The sequence below is a fragment of the Terrapene carolina genome, unplaced genomic scaffold, assembly GCF_002925995.2.
Source record: "Terrapene carolina triunguis isolate 2854851 unplaced genomic scaffold, T_m_triunguis-2.0 Scaffold175, whole genome shotgun sequence".
Lineage (NCBI taxonomy): Eukaryota > Metazoa > Chordata > Testudines > Emydidae > Terrapene > Terrapene triunguis.
In genome coordinates, this window is record NW_020664526.1 from 2307486 (window position 1) to 2322356 (window position 14871).

Consider the following 14871-nt stretch of genomic DNA (forward strand, 5'->3'; position numbering starts at 1 on the left):
TGGTGTCAAGTTGCAGTGGGGGAGGTCTAGGTTGGATATTAGGAAATACTATTTCACTAGGAGGGTGGTGAAGCACTGGAATGGGTTACCTAGGGAGGTGGTGGAATCTCCTTCCTTGGAGGTTTTTAAGGCCCGGCTTGACAAAGCCCTGGCTGGGATGATTTAGTTGGGAATTGGTCCTGCTTTGAGCAGGGGGTTGGACTAGATGACCTCCTGAGGTCCCTTCCAACCCTGATATTCTGTGAGTCTATGAAATACACAGCACCAATTAGTTATGTACCTGAAAAAGAAAATCTTTCACTATCTTCGGTAAAGGTTCATCTCTGTCATGTCAGCATATCATGTACCTGTGTGGGGGGGAAATCATTGTTCACTAATGATGCGGTTACGAGGTTCATTAAAGGTCAAAATAATTTATACTCTCCAGTAAGATACAATATGCCATCTTGGGATTTAAACATAGTGCTCTCACAATTGATAAGACCTCCCTTTGAGCCTTCAGGAAACTAATTTATTTAATTTGTCTATTAAAAGTGTTTTTAATAGCCATTATCTCTGCAAGATATGTAAGTTAACTACATTTGTTAATGACTGATCTGCCATTTACTGTTTTTCATAAAGACAGGATAGTTCCTCATACACACGCAAAGATTTTACAAAACCTCATATAAACTAATCTATAATTTTACCGGGCTTTTCCCCTCAGCCCCATACTCGTGAGGGCAAAGCTATGCAACATACCCTGGATGTTTAGACAGGACTAAACAATTTAGACAAAAATTGTTTATTGCTTATGAAAGAAAGAACCATGGAAAAGCTATTTCTGTACAATTGTATATTCAAATAGCTTATGAAGTGGAAGGGTTGTTCCTTCCCCAGGGAGTTAGAACACATTCTGCTAGGTGGAAAGCAGCTTGTGTGGCTTTTTTCTTTCTAAACACAGTCCTCTAGTAGAAAAAAGTAGAGCTGCAACAAGGAGTTCTGTTCATGCATTAGTAAAGACTACTCCTTAGATTTAGAATCTAGATCTGATGCAAGGTTTGGCAAAGCAATTCTGCAGTCCTTATTGAATTAGAACTCTGTGGTCTGACTATCCAGGGTGAGTCTACTGCTTATTAATCTATGCCATGAGTGGGAATCTGCAGAGGACATTTGAAGGCTAAATTAATATTACTTACCAGTAAACAAGGTTCTCTGAGATGGACTCTCCAAGATTCTCCACTACCTCAGAGTCGTACTTACCAAAAGTGCTTAAGATCAAGGAGGAAGGAACTGAGGCAGTTGGAGCGCCACACCCCTTTTATACCCTTGTCCTGGAATGCTCAAGGGTCACTGAAGGAAGTGATGAGGGAGGCATGTGAGCGCTCCAGCAGTGACTGCTTGCAGCCTTAAGGGTAGAATTCTAGCAGCGTTCAAGATCAGAGCATCCCATGAGTGTGAATATGCAGAGCGTATGTCGAAGAACCTTGGTTACAGGTAAGTAACCTTCATTTTTTTCGTATAGAGACAGTTTGAGTCTTTAAATCATAGAAATGTGGGATTGAAAGGGACCTCGATAGGACATCTGGTCCAGTCCCCTGCACTGAGGAAGGACTAGGTATCATCTAGAGCAGTGGTTCCCAACCTTTTTCATCTGGCAGGTGCCAGACAACGAGCCACGGAGGACTGTGGCGGCAGATGAGCATCCGCCGAAATGCCGCCGCAAAGCGCCTCTGGATGACGCTGCTTCTCAGACGAGCATCCGCCGAAATGCCACCGTCGGCCAGTACGCGGGTGCACTTAGATGCCCCAGCGGGCACCATGGCGCCCGCGGGCACCGCATTGAGGACCCCTGATCTAGAGAATCCCTGGCAGGTGTTTGTCTAACCTGCTCTTAGAAACCTCCAGTGACAGAGATTCTACAACCTCCCTAGGCAATTTGTTCCAGTGCTTAATTACCCTGTGTGGCGTTCCCTTGGTGTTGTCTGGACCAGTGAGCTGCTAGGTCACTACAATCTTTGATTCTGGGAGCCAGCCTTACCCTGCTCTGCTGTGAGAACCCCCACTCCTGGGCTGTTCACGCACAGCATCTAGCATGTAAGCTGCTCCTTGCATTGTGCAACCGAATGACGCTAGCCAATATCTCTGGTCCCAGACACAACCCTAGGAACTTCCGTCTTGCAGTGTCCAGTTATGCCCGCTGGACACTGCAAGCTTATATGAGTTTGTCAGTTTAACTAAATTGATATATACCAGGCTTGTTATCCCAAGGAGGGGTCTCTGACATGCTTCAAACCAAACACACTGCTTCAGGTAGAATTAAGTGGATTTATTAACGACAAAGATAGATTTTACGTGATTATAAGTCAAAACATAAATCAGATTTGGTCAAATGAAATAAAAGCAAATTGCATTCTAAGCTGATCTTAACACTTTCAGTGCCCTTACAAACTTGGATGCTTCTCACCGCAGGCTGGCTGGTTGCCCTTCAGTCAGGCTCTCCCCTTTGATCAGCACTTCAGTCCCTTGGTGGTGATGTCTGTATATGGAAGTAGAAGACAGAGGAAGAGCATGGCAAACGTCTCCCATTTATCGTGTTCTTTCTTCCCTCTTGGCTTTGCCCTCTCCCTTCAGTCAGGTGAGCATTACCTCATTGCAGTCCCAAACTGACCAAAGGAAGGGGCGTGACTCACTCGAGAGTCCAACAGATCCTTTTGTTACTGTCTATGCCAGCGCCCTTTGTTCCTGTGAGGCTGGGCTGGGTTTGTCCCATACATGCCTTGATGAGGTGTGAACTGCCCTTCTGCTTTTGGAGAGTTTTTGCCTGGGCTTATTTTAAGCCATAAAGGCACATTTTTAGCCTCATAACTAATATACATGAAATTACAACCTATAACTTTTCCATAACAATGCTCAGTACATCATGAGCCTTCCGAAGACACCCGGCATGACAAACTTTGCATTAGATACCACACAATCATATAAGGATGAACATGGAGGTGTAGGATGTTCCCACGAGGTACAGAATGTCATACCCTGATAGGAACTTTTTCCTAATGTGTAACCTAAATCTCCCTGGCTGTGATTTTAAGCCCATTAATTCTTGACCTGTCTTCAGGCAATAAGGAGAACAATTGATTACCTTTCTCTTTGTAACAACCTTCATACTTGAATGTAGTATTGTAGCTGTGTCAGTCCCAGGATACTAGAAAGAGAAGGTGGGTGAGGTAATATCTTTTATTGGGCCAACTTCTGTTGATGAGACAAGTTTCAAGCTTACACAGAGCTCTTCTTCAGGTCATACTTGAAGTCTTTTGTTATCATATCTTCCCCTCAGTCGTCTTTTCCCCAGACTAAACAAACCCAGGTTTTTCAACCTTTCCTTGTAGTTCATGTTTTCTAGACCTTCAATCATTTTTATAGCGCTCCACTGGACTTTCTCCAGTTTATTCACATCTTTCCTAAAGTGTGATGCCCAGAACTGGACACACTACTCCAGTTGAGGCCTTAACAGCGCTGAGTAGAGCGGAAGAATTACTTCTCATGGCTTGCTTACAACACTCCTGCTAATAAGTCTCAGAATTTTGTTTGCTTTTTTTACAACAATATTGCATTTTTGACTCGTATCTAGTTTGTGATCCACTATAGTGCCCACATTCTTTTCTGCAGTACTCTTTCCTGGATTCTCCTTTCCCATTTGTGCAATTATGTATTGTATATTTGTGCAATTGATCATTCCTTCTTAAAATGTAGTACTTTGCATTTGCCCTAATTCCATTTCATCCTATTTATGTCAGACCATTTTTCCAGTTTGTCAAGATTATCTTGAATTCTAATCTTGTCCTTCAAAGTTCTTGCAACCCCTCCCAGCTTAATATTGTCCACAAATTGTGTAAGTGTCCTTTCTGTGCCATTATCCAAATCATCTATGAAAATATTTTGAATAAACTGGACCCAGGATAGATCCCTGCAGAACCCCATTTGCTATGCCTTTTCAGCTTGACTATGAACCATTGATTACTTCTATGGTTTTTCAACCAGTTGTGCCATCCACCTTATAGTAGGTTCAGCTGGGCTACATTTCCCTGGTTTGCTTATGAGAAGGTCATGTGAGACAATATCAAAAACCTTACTAAATTAGAGAGACATCCCATCTGCTGCTTTCCCTCCAAGCCTCAAGACTTGTTACCCTGCCAAAAATACTATTAGGGTGGTTTGACATAATTTGTTCTCAACAAATCCTTGTCTATTACTTATATTCTTATCTTCTACGTGTTTGCAAATTAATTTGTTTGTTTGCCCCATTATCTTTCCCAGCACCAAAGTTAAGCTGACTTAATTCCCAGGGTTTTCCTTATTCCCCTTTTTATAGATAGGCACTATATTTACCTTCTTCCAGTCCTCTGGGTTTTCTCCTGTCCTCCATGGGTTCTCAAAGATAATCACTAATGGCTCAGAGATCTCTTCAGCCAATTCCTTAAGTATTCTAAGATGTATTTCATCAGGCCCTTGAAGACATGTAACTTGTCAAAAAAATTCTTAACTTGTTCTTTCCCCATATGAGTTTCAGATCCTACCCCATTTACATTGATGTTTGCTATGTTAGTCATCTGAGCACTGCTATCCTTTTTGGTAAAAACTGAAACATTTCTGCCATTGTTGTGTTTTCTGTTATTTTCGGTCTCCTCATTAGTCCTCTGTCCTTGGTCTTCCTCTTACTTCTAATGTATTTGTAAAATGTTACCCTTTATGTCCCTGACTAATTTAATCTCATTTTGTGCCTTGTCCTGTCTAGTTTTGCCCCTACATGTTTGTGTAGGTTTTTTTAATATTCATCATTCATAATTGACCTAGTTTCCACTTCTTACATGATTCTTTTTAGAGTTTCGGGTCACTGAAAATCTCCTGGTTAAGCCAGGCTGGTCTCTTACCATACTTACTATCTTTCCTACACATTTGGGATAGTTTTGCTCTTGTGCCCTTAATAATGGGTCTTTAAAAACCTGCAAACTCTCCTGAACTCCTTTTTTCCCTAGGCCTGGTCTACACTACACGGTTAGGTCAATGCAAGGCAGCTTACGTTGACTTAGATGTGGATGTGCCTTCATTCACCTTCATAAAGAACTCCATATCGGGACCTCCCTACATTCACCCCCCCCCCCCAAAAAAAATTCCAGATGGCCTCAAGGATGGGTGCAATACACCGTACCAGTCCATCTGGGGGAACGTTAGACAATCACAGCTTCACATACACTGTTGGTTATGTGTTCCTGGAATGGAATGTTCTTTCCCCTTTGTAAGTTCTGTTTCCTTAACTTATTAAGTTTTAAATGTTTTTTTAATTGCCTGGTTTATGTTACAGAATAAAATTCTATTTTTTGGAACAAAATTAGTCTTTATTAGTTCACAGCATATGCTGTCCGTTGCTGAGCAGGTCTGACCACCAATTTCCTGTTACTTCATTTTGTCACAGAATCCATAACATCATTCATAGACAATATTAACAGGTGCATTGACAGTGTTAACTTCCTGCATACGGGGCAATCACTACAAGATTCATACCAGGCTGCAAAAGAGCAATGCCGGGTGGAGCACACTACAGCAACACACACTACTGTGGCTCACTATTAAAATGGTCTTTCAAAACCTCTCTGAGCTGTATAGCTCCGTGTTGAGCTCTACTAATAGCCCTTGTATCTGACTGTTCAAATTCAACAGATAGCCACTCCACCTCCACCCTGGCAGAAACTTTCTCCCCTTTGTGTCACAGATATTATGCAGGACACAGCAGGCAGCTATAATCATTGGGATATTTTTCTCACTGAGGTTTAATCTTGTAAGTAAACAATGCCAGTGACCCTTCAAATGCCCAAAGATGCATTCAACTGTCATTCTGCACCTGCTGAGCCTGCAGTTGAAGCGCTCCTTGGTGCTTTCGAGATGGCCGGTGTACGGCTTCATGGGCCATGGGATTAAAGAGTAGGCTGAATCTCTCAGGGTCACTATTGGCATTCAACATTCCCAATGATAATCCACCAGTTGGGAAAGAAAGTCCCTACTTGAAGCTTTCTGAACAGTCCTGTGTTCTTAAAGATATGCCCATCATGCACCTTCCCTGACCAGCTCACACTGATGTTGGTAAAGTATCCCTGGTGATCCACCAATGCTTGTATTGCCATAGAAAAGTAGCCTTTTCTGTTGATAACCTATGTGGCAAGGTGGTCTGGTGCTAAAACAGGGATATGTGTGCCATCTATTGCCCCACCACATTTCAGGAAGCCCGTTGCTGCAAAGCCATCCACTGTGTCCTACACATTGCCCAGAGTCACAGTTCTGCGTGACTAGTGGTCCTGGACACTTATATGACAACAGGCCCTGCAGTGGACTTCCTGGTTTCAAAGTGATTCTGACTGACCGGTAGCAATCTGGCATTGCAAGTTTCCACAGTGTGGTTGCCACTCACTTCTTGACTGTCAGTGCAGCTCTCATTTTGGTGTCTTTGCACTGGAGGACTGGTGTGAGTGCGGCACACACAAATCCAGAAATGGGACCTTGTGTATCTGAAAGTTCTGCAGCCACTGCTCATCATCCCAAACCTGCATGATGATGCAGACCCACCAATCAGTGCTTACTTCTCAGGCCCAGAACCAGCACTCCACCACCTCCAGCTGCTCCGTGAATATTGCCAATAACCTTGAATTGTTTCTTTCTATGTCCCACAGCAGTCTAGCCTCCTAGGAATCTGCATGCTCCCTGCGGCTCTGCAAATACTGGAGGATCATGTGCCCTGTGCTTGCAATGCTCTTGAGAATAGTGCAGAGCTGTGCAGGCTGCCGGCTTCTGTCAGAGATGACGGACAATGAGGAGGGATGCGTGGGTTTGTGTGGATTTTGAAAAGAAGGTGCAAAATATTATGGGATGCAGATGAAATGATAGGATGGAGAATACCGCATTATGGGAAGTTGAGCTCATTCTCCCAGTCACCCCTGCACAGCTCATTTTGTCCCGTCAGGCATTGCAAAGACTTCCCAAAATACCCTTAACTGGGTGGTAGCAAGTTGTACAGTGGGATACCTACCCATGGTACACTGCACTCTGCATCGACACAAGCGCTCCTGGTGAGGACGCCCACCCCTGACACCAGGAGCGAAGTGTAGACCCGCACAAGTGATGTAATAACTGCAGCGGCTGTATGCTGATGTAACCTAGATCAATATAATTTTGTAGTGTAGACATGGCCTTCTTAGACTTGCTTCCCATGGGATCTTACCCAGGGCCGGCTCCAGGGTTTTGGCCACCCCAAGCAGCCAAACAAAAAAAAAAAGAAAGAAAGAAAAAAGCCGCGATCGCGATCTGCGGCGGCAATTTGGAGGGAGGTCCTTCGCTCCGAGCTGGAGTGAGGGACCGTCCGCCAAATTGCCACTGAATAGCTGGACGCGCCGCCCTTCTCCGAAGTGGCCGCCCCAAGCACCTGCTTGGTAAGCTGGTGCCTGGAGCCGGCCCTGATCTTACCTACCAATTCTGAGTTAGTTAAAGCCTGCCTTCTTGAATTGTCTTTATTCTTCTGTTTTCCCTCCTACCTATCCTTAGAATCATGAGCTCTTACTATTTCATGATCACTTTCACCCAAGCTGCCTTCCACCTTCAAATTCTCAACCAATTCCACCCTGTTTGTCAGAATCAAATCTAGAACAGCCTCTCCCCTAGTTGCTTTCTCCACCTTCTGTAATTAAAGGTTGTCTCCAATTCATTCCAAGAACTTGCTGGGTAATCTGTGCCCTGCTGTATTATACTCCCAAAAGATGTCTGGGTAGTTGAAGTCCCCCATCACCATCAAGTCTGAGCTTTGCATGATTGTTAGTTGTTTAAAAATAGCCTCATACACCTCCTCTCCCTAGTTAGATGGTCTACAGCAGTGGTTCTCAACCAGGGGTACACAAGTCTTCCAGGGGGTACATCAACTCATCTAGAGAGTTTTCTAGTTTTACAACAGGCTACGTAAAAAGCACCAGCGAAGTCAGTACAGACTAAAATTTCATACAGACAATGACTTGTTTATACTGCTCTGTATACTATACACTGTTATGTAAGTACAATATTTATATTCTAATTGATTTATAAATATTGTAAAAATGAGAAAGTCAGCAATTTTTCAGTAAGAGTGCTGTGACATTTTTGTATTTTTAAGTCTGATTTTGTAAGCAAGTAGTTTTTGAATGAGGTGAATTGGATGAAAGCTAAACTGTGATTTAGGGCTTCCTTTTAAATTGTATATAACATAGAAATTAGTCCAGATCATTTTAAAATTCCTCTACTCTAAAAGAAGCTTTTCCAATACTCACAAATGGAAGAGACCAATATTGCACTGGTGCTAGTGATATAATACGTGCTGCTGGTGAGCACTGCTGGGGAAACTTATTGGCAGGAACCATGGCGTTCAGTTCTGATCTGTGGTCCTTGCTGTTCCAGAATTAGACAAATATCTGCTAATCAGGTCAAGTTCTCCTATATTATGTGTAGAGTTTAAGAGATGAACCTGACCAAACAAGTTTAGATCCAGATTTGTACATTAAAACTTGTCTCTCTCTCTTGTAGCTGAGATGATGTAAAACATCCCTTAATGGTGAGATTTATTCCATTAGACACGTTGGGCCAAGTCAAGCCCTGGTGTAAGCAGAGCTCTACAGGAAGATCTTTCCTGTACCCACCCATCTTTTCTAGTCCCACAGATTGAAGACAAATAATAATTTTTAATATAAATAATTATAATTGGCATCCTTTTATCCGTGAGAGATGGTGGGAATTGCAGCCTATGATGTAGATGTTTTGCAATGTCTCATGTGACTGAATAGTCCGACCCGAGAGTTGCATGATCTTTGGCAGTTATTGCAAATGTATGTATCTTGGTTGGGAGCTGCTTACTTCCTACTGGCTCTTTTCTCTTCACGCTGTAGGAGCCAGCTCCTGTCATGGACTTTTCCAGTCCCACAAATTGAAGACAACACTTTCACAAAGCAGGTTCGAGCTGCAGTTAAAGGACCAGCATTAACCTATAGCTTGTAACATGCTCTGTACTATGCAGAAAAACTGTACGTTTAATTGCATGTGGGATGTGGAGAAAGAAATGGAAAACAACCTCCAATGGATTTTTTTTTTTTCAAATCCTGCAAGTATCTCTCTGTTCCCAACCAAATTCTTAGTGGTTTCTTAATACAAAAAGCCTCCCACTTCAGAGTTCCAGCTCTGAGGTCTGCAGAGAAAATGCTTTGTTTGGAAGAACTCCAACCCCATTTCCTGCTTCAATTAAACAGCAAATAAAATTAGCAAATGTTGTTTTTCCTTTTCTCAGTGCAGAGCTGAAAGCACAGGGTTAAGCGCATCGAAAGCCTGTCTAGGGAGGCATTTAAGTGGCAGCAGATTCTACTTTAGGAAAGAATTAATCTGCCTACGTTTTTCACCAAGGCAGAGGTTTGTTTTGAAGAGGGAAACATAAAGCTGTGTCTGACTAACATGAGCACTGGAAACAAATGTTAAGTGCAGTATGTGAACAGAAACCAATCTGATGTTCATTTCAAGTGAATAATACACTAGTGCTGCCATTCAACAGCAACTAGCCAAAAGTTTGTTTTCTCTTCATTATTCAGCCCTTCCGGATCGGCCTGTTACTCTGCCAAGCTTCTGACTTTTCTTGCCCAGAGTCTCCATCTTCCGAACCAAGGAGAGCTAATACATTACTCCACCAAAATCTCTTGAAGACAGAAGAATGAAATAGTTAGCCGACAGAAAAAAACTTCAGTATATTGGATAGTTGATTCTGACTTTAGGAATAATGTTTGGGTAATTAAACTGTACTTTAATTAGATTTCACTATGAAACAATGTTTATACTCAAAAGCAAAATAAAATTACCCCCACATTCAAATGAATTATTTAAATCCCACACTCATTAAAAAGGTCATCTTAAAGTATGGGATATACTTGAGTTTTGTTTCCTTTAGGCCAGCCTAGGTGATTATCTCATATCTTCAGAGATGGCTATCGAATCTACCCTGGAGATATTGGATAGTCTAGACATGACATCCACCCAGAAAAGATGAAGGGCTTAGTTATAATGAAGTCAATACTGCCATAACGCAAGAGGGATAGACTAGAGGAGCTACTGAAATTCCCCAATTAAACCCAAATGATTCTGTGAAATGGAGCTTTTCCAATTTCTTATTAGCAATATTAATTCAGTGACAATATGTATGGATATTATTTCTCCCTGTAATATTGAATATGATTTGTCATGGCCAACCATCTGGACATCAGATAAAATACATTTAATAGATTATTGCCAGAAGATCTTAGTTGCTTACAACATACACATATCTGAAGAAGAGCTCTGTGTGGCTCAAAAACTTCTCTCTCACCAAAAGAAGTTGGTCTGATAAAAGATACGACCCCTGTGACGGTGCCACCCATAAGGCTTTATGGAAATATGCTTATATATAACATAACTAGAATGTGTTTTATGCTACATATGCCATGTAACATATTTTTGTAAAGGTTATGATTTACTAAATTTATTAAAAAGAACAGGAGTACTTGTGGCACCTTAGAGACTAACAAATTTATTTGAGCATAAGCTTTCGTGGGCTAAAACCCACTTCATCAGATGCATGCAGTGGAAAATACAGTAGGAAAATTATATATATAATACACACACACACACACACACACACACACACACAGAACATGAAACAATGGGTGTTACCATACACACTATAACGAGAGTGATCTGTTAAGGTGAGCTATTACCAGCAGGAGAGAGAAAAAACTTTTTGTAGTGGTAATCAAAATGGCCCATTTCCAGCAGTTGACAAGAAGGTGTGAGGAGCAGTAGGGGGGAAAAATAAACATGGGGAAATAGTTTTACTTTGTGTAATGACCCATCCACTCCCAGTCTTTATTCAAGCCTAATTTAATGGTGTCCAGTTTGCAAATTAATTCCAATTCAGCAGTCGCTCGTTGGAGTCTGTTTTTGAAGTTTTTTTATTGTAATATTGCGACTTTTAGGTCTGTAATCGAGTGACCAGGGAGACTGAAGTGTTTGCCACTCTTTGGCCACCCAGCTCTGAAGGCAGCAGCGCAGAAGTAAGGGTGGCATGGTATGGTATTGCCACCCGTACTTCTGCACTGCTGTTGGCGGGGCGTTAACTTCAGAGCTGGGCGCCTGGCCAACCGCCGCTGCTCTCTGGCCGCCCAGGTCTGAAAGCAGTGCAGAAGTAAGGGTGGCAGTACCGTGACCCCCTTAAAATAACTTTGTGACCCCCCCTGCAACTCCCTTTTGGGTCACGACCCCAAAATTGAGAAATGCTGGTCTCCCCTGTGAAATCTGTACAGTATAGGGTAAAAGCACACAAAAGCCCACATTTCATAGGGGGAGACCAGATTTCACGGTCTGTGATGCATTTTTCATGGCCATGAATTTGGTAGGGCCCGACCTATTGCCCTTTCTACCTAAGTATTTCAAAGCAGTACAAAAGAATGAAATTGTATTTGATACTTAAAAATATCACTACTCCAGTTTGAATTCATGACAAAAGTGGCACTACTGTTCCCATGTGGCTTTGTATCATGCAGTTTCCCATGCATAGAAAAGAACATCCTAACATCAAGGACATTTTGATGGGATAGATGTAAATTTTTTCACAGATGGACAAGGGCAGATTCCTGTATTCCTGGCAGTGTGGCTTCGGACATATACCATGGCATAGTACATAAAGGGTTAAATCATGAGTTACTCTTTAGTTAGTTATCTTTATCAGCAGATACACAAAGTCTGCATGAGATTTCTGCACATTCTACAGATTTAGAATCACCTCATCCACTTATTATCTGCAGAACTTATTAAAAAAAAATCTAGCCTCCCCGTTGAAGAGAACAATCTAAATATGAGCGAATACAGTTTTGACTGCAGAGACAATAGTTTACAGAAATGGTAATTATCTTCATCACTGGTGTTAATTCAGAGTTCTAATGATAATTTACATATGACCACTGATAGCTATTTGATAAATAAGATTAAACTATTTCATTGCATTTAACTAAAAATAGTTTTTTGTGTAACTGCACAGATGTTTCTTTCCACATTTAGTGTAATGACACCACCAGCAATAGTTAAAGAACAAACTATAAGTTTATATATGGAGATATACCTATCTCATAGAACTGGAAGGGACCTTGAAAGGTCATCAAGTCCAGTCCCCTGCCTTCACTAGCAGGACCAAGTACTGATTTTGCCCCAGATCCCTAAATGGCCCCCTCAAGGATTGGGAACAAAACTTGCACCCACAGCTATTCAAATGAATAGCTTTCGCAATGGACGGGTACAGTATCTGAAACTACTGAACTCATATTGAAATTGAAGAGATATCAAGAATAACCAATGAAACATCAATAGACCACAACAGTCAAGCGAGTTATGAATCACACCAACGGATGCCTACGTTCTTCCTTTCCTCAATGTAATACCACTTAAGAACTACAGATGGCTATTCCCAATCAAGTCTGATCTTCACTGTCCCAAGCAGCACCTGTTCAGTGTGCCACAAGAAAAAGATTTGCAGATCACATAACGATGTCTAATCACATATGCAACAAGAGGATTTTCCCACGCACACTGTGGATAGGAGACTAAGGGGGGATATGATAGAGGTATATAAAATCATGAGTGATGTGGAGAAAGTGAATAAGGAAAAATTATTTGCTTGTTCCCATAATATAAGAACTAGGGGCCACCAAATGAAATTAATGGGCAGCAGGTTTAAAACAAATAAAAGGAAATTCTTCTTCACACAGCGCACAGTCAACTAGTGGAACTCCTTGCCTGAGGAGGTTGTGAAGGCTAGGACTATAACAGGGTTTAAAAAAGAACTGGATAAATTCATGAAGGTTAAGTCCATTAATGGCTATTAGCCAGGATGGGTAAGGAATGGTGTCCCTAGCCTCTGTTTGGGTATGTCTACACTACAGGATTAATCCGAATTTAGATAATTCGAATTTGGGAAACAGGTTGTATAAATTCGATTGTGCACGGCCACACTAAGCACATTAATTCGGTTTTTAACCACATTAATTCGGTGGTGTGCGGCCACACTACCCCATTTATTTTAATCACATTAATTCGGTTGTGTGCGGCCACACTAACCCTAATTCGAATTAACAAAATCGATTTTGACGCTACTCCGTTCGTCGAGGTGGAGTACAGAAATCGATTTAAAGCGCCCTTTAATTCGAATTAACTGGCTCTGTAGTGTGGACGGGTGAAGGGTTAATTCGGATTAACGCAGCTAAATCCGAATTAAAGTTGTAGTGTAGACCAGGCCTTTGTCAGAGGATGGAGATGGATGGCAGGAGAGAGATCACTCGATCATTACCTGTTAGGTTCACTCCCTCTGGGGCACCGGGCATTGGCCACTGTCGGCAGACAGGATACTGGGCTGGATGGACCTTTGGTCTGACCCGGTACGGCCATTCTAATGTTATGTTCTTAAACTCATTATGTTCTTGGTGTGCCTTGTAAAATATTTACTAGAACTAGAAATGCTAGTGAACAGTCACAATTACAACATAATCGGTAGAGACCTGGTGGGATAGTACACAACTGGAATATTGATATAGAAGGGTACAGCAGGTTCAGGAAGGATAGGCAGGGAAGAAAGGGTGGAAGTGTTGCCTTGTATATCAAAGATGTACACACTTGCACTAAGGTAGATATAGCTGTGAGAGGCAGACCTGTTGAAAGTCTCTGGGTAAGGATAAATGGGATAAAAAACAAGGGTGATGTCATGGTAGAGGTCTACTATAGACCAGTGGTTCTCAACTGTTCCAGACTACTTTCAGGAGACTGATTTGTCTTGCATACCCCAAGATTCACCTCATTCACCCTGTGGATAGGAGCCTGTTCGTGACGCCAATTATGTAAGCGGGGGAATGGTCCCGCTATTGTGGGGAACTTTCCTGGCTTCTGCACTACCCCGGTGAAGTGGGCTAGCGAAAGGATCTGAGTCCTCGCTCCCACTTCCTTTACCCAGAGGCCTCCCTGCCCTTGAGGACTCCCCTTCCACTCTCCTGTCTGGCAGAGTCCTCATAAACCCCGACAAGGCTGGGCCCAGGATTCCTGGGGGGCTCGAACCCCAACCCTGCTGTGGTCACCCAGGACAGGGGCTAGGGTGTCCCCACTCCGGGGTACTCTCTCTGCACTGGGCACCTCCCTGATCCACTGATCATTTCATACAATTTAAAGCAAATACAAGTTGTTTCATTAACAATTAATTTTAAAAAAAGAATAAGGAAAAATGGGAAAGGTTAACGGAAAACACATCACCCCGCTCTGTGGCAGGGAACATCACAAGCAGTGTCTCTGGAACATCAGGGCAGGTCACAGTCTGTTCCTCGTAGGTCCCAGGCTCCTTCTCAGGCCCTGGCTGTGCTGCAGAGACGCTGCGGGTAGGACACTTGCTCTGGCGGTGGCCACACGCTCTCAGGCTCTAGGTGGCAGGACCCTTCTTCCCAGCGTCGCCCCTGCCCTGACAGGGTTACGATCCCCCCAAGTCTGGCCTGCAGAGCCTCTTGGCTGAGGTGTCTCCCTGCGCTGGGCCCACTGCCCAGGGTCCCCCTCGCTCTCCCCAGCTGCTCACTGCACCCAGCTCCGGACTGCTCCAGCCCCAGCTCCAGCCCCAGCTCCAGCTCCACTCTGCCTCAGCACGGCTGCTGCTGCTGCTGCTCTGCCTTCAGCTCCCTGGGCTGCTTGTCTGGCCTCTCTGGCTCTGGTTGCTGCAGCTCTGCCCCCAGGACAGGTCGGCTCTGCAGGCTGCCTCTGTGACTCTGCTCCCAGCTCTGACCTGCT